The following is an 8,688-nucleotide window of genomic DNA, read 5'->3' as shown; positions in this document are numbered from 1 at the left end:
TCACTTGTTTTGCATCAATCTTGATACAGGGTACTTATTATATGTTGTACTTTGGATTCCTAAAGCTTTTAGTCTACTAACCCATCATCCAAGGGTAGTTTTCACTATCTGTAAAAAATAATTTTTGGACGGACACTATAATTTACAGTTTTTTACTATGTAAAATCTGAATTTTCTTTAAAATAAAAAACATCTATATTGATTCTGACACTTCTACATCCAACTCACAGGTGTATCATTACTTTGATAAAAGAAATTATTCATATAACCCTTTTAGAAGTTAAGTTGTAGTCATTTGTTTTGGGCATGTCATTTTCGAGCCTGAAACATGAAAAACAGGCTTGGTGCTTAACAGGTTAAGATTCTTGCTTCAAACCATTGCAACCGTTGCTTCTGAGGTTGCATTCAGACACTACCTTTTCCAGAGAGTCAGTAGTTTCTGCACATCAACAGCATTAAAAAAGGCAGTTTTTGTTCCAAGACTGTTATTAATGTAATAATGATAATAGAGAGATTATGGGTAAAAGTTCAAATATGTATAATAGTCTCATATTAAAGGGAACATCTTTGGGTTTCATAGGGACACAACAAGACATTTAAAGACATCATGTTGGGCTTTGAAAGACTGGGATGGACATTTTTTTAAATGCAAAACCGCTGGCGACAGAAAAGCAGAAATATGGGGCATGACTTTCTGTTACTCTGTTTTATAAATATCAGATATATTAAATGAAGGCAGGATGTGAGCGTCGCTCCATAATCAACGGCTGAGATTTAGGAGACGTCCTCCTTCACTCTCTGTGTGTGTGTGTGTGTGTGTGTGTGTGTGTGTGTGTGTGTGTGTGTGTGTGTGTGTGTGTGTGTGTGCGCGTGTGTGTGTGTGCGTGCGTGTGTGTGTGCGTGCGTGTGTGTGTGTGTTTGTTCTTTACAATCACCTATAACTGGTTCTCATAACAGTCCTTGTTTCCTGGAGACGTGCTTTGTCTTCTGCACACACACACACACACACACACACACACACACACACACACACACACACACACACACACACACACACACACACACACACACATATTTGTATAGTAAAATATAATAATTTAATAACTAGGTGGCAAAAATAAGGAAGGAATGAAAATAAATAATAATGAAAATAATAATAATCTATTTTTTCTTTCTCTATGAACTCTCCAACCTGTTTCCTTCTGATTCATTCATTCATCCTTCACAATAAAAGCCTCTGATTCATCCTTCACAATAAAAGCCTCTGAGTTTATATTTCACATTGAATGACTCTTCGCTCATTACATTTAGAAATAAGTGAGCGCTGAACGTCCAGAGACAGATTCTGTGTTTCTGCTGGAGATAGAAATACACCTGAAAACAGATTCATCTTTATTTATCTTCAAGATAAATGAGAAGTCGGAGTTCGTTTTAATTACAGAGCATTTTATTTGCAGAACTGGGGAGATTACTAATAAAACGTGTTGTGTTTAAAGCACTCAGATATGCAACAAGATGTGCTTCATATACACGCACAAATATATATATGTTTACCCTTTTTGCTAAAAGAATATATACCCACTAAGCTGTTAAAATGATTTATGTGAATTATTATTACATTCATTTTCCCGTTTACTTGCAGCCTTCAAATCGTAGCTTTAGAAACATATAAACGACCCACTCAAAAGGTTTTAAAAGCTGTTAAAATGTTTGCATAAAGACTTTTTATTGCATTATTGGCTCCACATTTTGAAAGAAATCTCAGTTATAACCTTATTATTATATTATACAGTGCTAAAGTACTGTTTGTGTGGACGTTAAGGGGCGACTGAGAAGAGGTTTCTGCATCATTAGGTACCAATGTTAAAATATTTGAGGGAATATTACATAGCGTGTGAATGTGTGTTGATGACTCTCAGAAGGAGCTGAGGTGAAAACCTTGAAGCTAAATAAGGACGACACGACGGAAACTCCAGCTGAGAGCCAGCGTGTGTGTGTGTGTGTGTGTGTGTGTGTGTGTGTGTGTGCGTGCGTGTGTGTGTGTGTGTGTGTGTGTGTGTGTGCGTGCGTGCGTGTGTGTGTGTGCGTGTGTGTGTGTGTGTGTGCGTGTGTGTGTGTGTGTGTGTGTGCGTGTGTGTGTGTGTGTGTGTGTGTGTGTGTGTGTGTGTGTGTGTGTGTGTGTGTGTGTGTGTGTGTGTGTGTGTGCAGGGCCGTATCCAGGATTTCCTAAATACCGAGGTCCAAACATGCTAGGGGGGTTCGAGGGGTACCCCCCCGAGATTTTTGGGATTTTCATGATCTAGTTAGGAGCTTTTTAAGTCCTGTGGGGGGTTACAAATTGGATAATATATTGATTTCAAACCATGTCAGTGGGCTGCAGCATATATTATTTTTGAAAGTGTAATGCATAAGAATCAGTTGTTACTATGAATGATCTGGACATGCAGAAGAGGCTCACAACACATTGTCAACATTCATTTTCCTTGTCTCTCTCCTTTCCATAACCTGCCCCCTCTCTTCCATCTTCATTACTCTCTCTGTCTTCTTCCTGTTCATTACTCTCTCTGTCCTCTACTCTTTCTCTTTGTTCAATCTCTCCCTCGTTGTTCACTTTTTGCTCCTCCTCACTTTTTGCTCCTCCTCACTTTTTGCTCCTCCTCACTTTCTGCTCCTCCTCACTTTCTGCTCCTCCTCACTTGTCGCTCCTCCTCACTTTCTGCTCCTCCTCACTTGTCGCTCCTCCTCACTTTCTGCTCCTCCTCACTTTCTGCTCCTCCTCACTTGTCGCTCCTCCTCACTTTCTGCTCCTCCTCACTTGTCGCTCCTCCTCACTTTCTGCTCCTCCTCACTTGTCGCTCCTCCTCACTTTCTGCTCCTCCTCACTTGTCGCTCCTCCTCACTTTCTGCTCCTCCTCACTTGTCGCTCCTCCTCACTTTCTGCTCCTCCTCACTTGTCGCTCCTCCTCACTTTCTGCTCCTCCTCACTTGTCGCTCCTCCTCACTTTCTGCTCCTCCTCACTTTCTGCTCCTCCTCACTTGTCGCTCCTCCTCACTTTCTGCTCCTCCTCACTTGTCGCTCCTGCCAGTGAATTAAAAGCAATTCAGCAATTTAGTTCATTTCACTTGTTTGTTTGCATTATTTTTTAATTTAAATCTGTTTTGTTTGATTCTCAAAAGAGAACAAAGATGTAAGCAAATGGTGTTTTATACAATTGCATGTTATTATGACATCATAACTGCAATAGATGTATGTTGTTTTAAAAGTATGCCTATTGTCTATTTTGTAAATTAAGACTATTGTTATAGATAGATGGATAGATAGATAGATAGATAGATAGATAGATAGATAGATGGATGGATGGATGGATGGATGGATAGATAGATGGATGGATGGATGGATGGATGGATGGATGGATGGATGGATGGATGGATGGATGGATGGATGGATGATGGATGGATAGAGATGGATAGATGGATGGATGAGATGGATGGATGGATGGATGGATGGATGGATGGATGGATGGATGGATGGATGGATGGATGGATGGATGGATGGATGGATGGATGGATGGATGGATGGATGGATGGATGGATGGATGGATGGATGGATGGATGGATGGATGGATGGATGGATGGATGGATGGATGGATAGATAGATAGATAGATAGATAGATAGATAGATAGATAGATAGATAGATAGATAGATAGATAGATAGATAGATAGATAGATAGATAGATAGATTATTATTATCTAATTATTATTAGATATAGCGCTTGAACTGTCAGATTTGCATACACAGGATTTGATTGGCTGACGCTTCCACCTCAGCTTCAAAAGTTGAGCATTGCTCAACTTTGAATCCTGAAAATCCTGAAAATCTCCGCTCTGCTTCCCACAATGCAGTTTGGCGAAAAGTGAGGCAAAGTGACGTCACCCCATTCAAAGTGAATGGGCAGTAGTGATGGGAATTCCGGCTCTTCTTGGTGAGCCGGATCATTTGGCTCGGCTCACCAAGAAGAGCCGGCTCTTTCGGCTCCCAAACGGCTCTTCAGTTTACCACATATTATACCTTTTATAATTCAATCAAATGTAGCCCTGTTTTGACTAATGATTTATATGTGTACACATATCACTTAAATTATTCAATACATCCTTTGTACTGAAGTATTCAAAAGTAAAAATTACATGTTTAATATCAATTATTTGCTGTGGCCAATTGTTTTCATTGCATTGACAGACCCTTGTATCTCTCTGATACCACCCAATGAATGCACAGACTTGCTTGTTGAACCACGCCACACAAAGCAGATAGCAACACCTATAAAAACTTAAGCATAGACATTTAAAAAAAGGGGCTACTGTATCGACATTTTAAAATTATATTTAAAGAAAAGGCCCTGACCAAACAGCTGGGCTCTATTTCAGTATTAACTATAGAAAAAAAGACAGCAACAGCTGACATCAAATCTTTGCTGAGCCTAAGGATAATCATAAATAAATAACAGAGTGAAAATAAATATATTGCAATGCTCAGTACAGCAGCATCCAACCGTCTCTAATCATAAAAAAACATAATACAAATAAATATATTGCAATGCTCAAAACAGCAGCATCCAACAGTCTCTAATCCTTTGATATTACATGCCACTGCATGCATGCACGGAGCAGCTGTAGCGCGGAGATCATCATATCATTCTGTCTTGTATTACTTAACAAAAAATAACAAAAACAAAAAAACGGCTCGTTCGCGGGCGCGAGCCGGCTCCCGTCGTTCACTTCAAAGAGCCGGCTCTTTGAGCCGGCTCGTTCGCGACCGACACATCACTAATGGGCAGAAGCGTTCCAAGATTTTTTAACGCTGCTCTGTGGACGGGCCGTTAGTGCCAAGGCAGGTACTGCATCCCACACACACATTCCATTCTCCACACACACTTTGCTGAACTGCACATGTGCAAGCAGCCATCTTCCAACATCTTTAGCTGTTTGATTAGCTGGTAGCACTTAGCTCCTTAGCTTAGTGTCTTTAATGAAATACAGAATGAAAAACACAAATGTATACATTTTTGGTGAGTTTGACTCGTGTTGTCACAATAACAAGCCATGAATCATTAATCATTAATTAGGTAAATGACATAAATATAAAAAGATTTGAGAGATTACAGTGCATTACAGACTACAGCTGCTGTTAGCATAAATGCTAACTTAACATTGAAAATGCCATAGACAAGCTAAACGTTAGCATACATGCTAACTTTACATTGAAAACGGCTTAGACAAGCTAACCGTTAACATAAATGCTAACTTAACATTGAAAACGTCATAGACAAGCTAACAGTTAGCAAAATGCTAATATATTATGTTCTAAGAGTACTCAGATCTTGTGCTTGAGTAAACATAGAAGTACTCAGATATTGTACTTTTCACATGTTTCATACCTGATGAGTTTGCATCCCTGTATATATATATAAAATAATACAAATCTAAATGTTCTTAATAAATAGCCTTGTCTTGGTCAGATTGGGTCACCTTGATTTACATATTGGGACATTCCTGGTGGGCGGAGAGAGGAATTCTCATTGTGATAGCATGACCACCCTTACAGGATGTGCTGACTATTTAAAACAAGCGCTCCACATGAGGAGAGACTGGAGAGAACCAGCGCCGGATCTCATTTTGCACTTCACTGGCAGTGAGTGTTGCTAATGAAAAGGTAAGTTATGACTATACATTTTTACTTTTAAATGCACATATTTTACTGAACATTAACCAGATAGCTTACATTCAGACTATGAAACTGTTTGCATGCTTTAAAATGTAGCAATAAACATGAAGTAACTCAGTAAAAAACTGTTATGGCGCATTTCCACCATGGCGCGGAGCGCGGTTTAAGCGTGCCGTGTCGTGCCGTGCCCGTTTTTGGTTGCGCTTCCACTAGGCCTTTTTCACCTCTTTTCTGGCCCGACAAAATTGTGGTTCTATCGGGGCCAACAAACAGGGCTGAGTCGGGCTGAGTATGCTAAACTAGAGAGAATCGCTGGCAAGGGGGCTACAACTACAACAAGATGGACATATTTGACCGTGATTTAATTGTAATACACGTTTCAAAATGATGCCGAAGTAACAACATACTGATACCGGTTAGTAAAAACCATGAATTAATGCTTTGGCAAGTCTGCAGACAGACGGCAGGCGAAGAACCTTTTAAAATGTGTGTTTTCTAGATGGAGATTGGCTAAGCTAACGCAGTATATGCTCCGACCGTCCACACTCACAACAACGGCCTATACAGACATAAATAAAGCAGCGACTGTATTCACCATGACACAGACAGTCTGTGGTTTGTACTTGTTTCACTTTTGTCTAGTTTCTGAACATATATGAGGAGCTGTGAGCTCTGAGTGCTAACAGCTAACGGCTGTGTTGTTTTTCTGGGGTTCTCATTGAAGATGACGTCACGGCTCCGCCTACACTGCGTTACTATAGTAACTACCCCAGTTCCTAAACTGTAATGGAAGCGCAGCATGAAGTGAGCCGGCCCTGTTAAGGCCCAACGCGGCCAAGCAGTACCGAGTGTGGCCGAGGCCGACCGTGTGGTGGAAATGCGCCATAGTGTGCTACACTAGCTATAAGTCTATGCTAGTGTAACGTCCGAGGTGTTAAGGCTTCAAGAATACTGCTGTGTAACAAAAACTCAGGAACTTATACTTTTTGGAAAGTCACAGATAGCGCCTCCGTTTATTTCTCGTCGAGTCACACCCATAGACTGTATATATAAAGGTCACACCCTTTATATATACAGTCTATGGTACGTACCCGTTACTCTGTAGGTCATGTTCACTCACTGTCACATCGCTTTACAAAAACGTATTCATCCGCCGCTTAGCTTTTCGTAGTCATCAATCTGTCCGGTTGAAGTTCTTCTTTTGATAATGGCGAATTGAACTCGGTGGTTCACTTGCTGTATATCGTAAAAAACTCATGTCCCTGTTGAATGCCTTCAATTAATGAAAACAACTATGAGACCGGGACTATTTTCACCGGGCAGGAATATGTCACCACTACTGCCATGTTAAGAGGCCATGGAAAGTTCCAGAACATTACACATCACAACTCACACTGTTCAGTCAAATTGACTTCATAGAATGTAGAGGTCATTGAACTGGCTTACAGAGCTGAGTTGAAATAATAACAACTTATGAAATTAAGTAGAAATTGCATAAATTGATATATTAAGTGAAAGTAACTTAAAGACAAAAGTTACAATAACTTAATGATCAAATCTTTTTTTACAGTTCTAATGTGTTTCCGCTCGTCGTATACCATCGCCTCCGAGACCCCCCAGGCCCCCGAGGCAACGCCTGAGTGACGGGTCGGCTCCTCCATCGAGACCGAGATGTGACACCTCTCATCACGTGCCAATTAAAAAATCAATTAAAGGTTTCAGTGTGCAGCTTCTTTATTCAAACACACACAACTTTATATATAAAGGTATGTTTGGACAGTTTTAGGTAATAACGTATTGACTTCCATGTTACCTCCTTTGTATGTGTGAGATCCTGATAGTGTTTGGAAGACTCATGGTTATTCCTGCTGCCTCGGGCCCCTGTATTGATTTCCATTCTCGCTACCAAGTATAGCTATGAATATACACACGCATGCACGCACACACACACGCACACACAGTCACACACACACAGTCACACACACACACACACCAGTGATGTCCGGTGAGGTTCATGGCCGGTGAGGCACTGACTCACTGAGTCAGATTTACAAATATTATATTTTGACCTTAATCGAAATATTCGGTTATTTTCAAAAGCTTTTTTAGTCTGATGCTTCGATTCATTTCAAACAGACCGTTCAACAAAAGGATACCCAAAATCTAAATATTGGATTGTTCTTTCTTAGTAAGATCCCATTTTCATTAGAAATGTGGTCTTACCTTGACTTGAAGATGAAGTCCATGCTATCCTTCTGGACAACAATCTCTATTACTGTTTTGTAAAAGTCCTCCTTATCTTCCTGTAGTTTCAAAAGTCTAGTTTGTTGTTTGCGGTAGAATAACAGTAGCAACAAGAACCTGTGGGCTCACGTGCGCCCCCCTTCAGTGCGGCAGAGGTTATGGCTGCCTCTCCTGGTGCTTTTTTCATTGCCGTTGTACGATGAGACCAGCGAGCCTAAATATCATATATACGTGAAATAAGTTATTTAGAGACAATGGATGGCGAGGATAAATGTAATAAAGCGATCTACAAACATTACATTGGTGACCTACAGTGAGATGGTAACAGGCATGCGCTTAGGGCCCGCTTTCCAGCCAGTTTCTGTGGGGTGACGCATTCTGAAGTGAGGCAGAGCTCATCTGTGCCTCACCTCACCCCACAGTAACTGGCTTGAGCGCGCTCACAAAATAAGTGCCTGCGCTAAATTAGTGCCCGCGCTCCAGCAAGTTACTGTGGGCTTACGAGAGGCAGAGCTCGTGCCTGCCTCACTTCTCATCGCTCCCGTAGCGGAGCTCGGCAAATTTGCTGATTTTGACTATAAAATGCAATTGGAATCAAACAGAAATCACACTTACACAAGATCAGTGGAGACATTTTATTATTATTACTATTTAGTTTTTCTTTAGTTGTTTTTCCGTTACATTGGAGTATGACAGGTGAGGCTCTGCCTCCCCTGCCTCC

This window comes from Trematomus bernacchii, unplaced genomic scaffold (genome assembly GCF_902827165.1).
Source record: "Trematomus bernacchii unplaced genomic scaffold, fTreBer1.1, whole genome shotgun sequence".
NCBI classification, from domain to species: Eukaryota; Metazoa; Chordata; class Actinopteri; order Perciformes; family Nototheniidae; genus Trematomus; species Trematomus bernacchii.
This window is presented reverse-complemented; position numbering follows the sequence as displayed.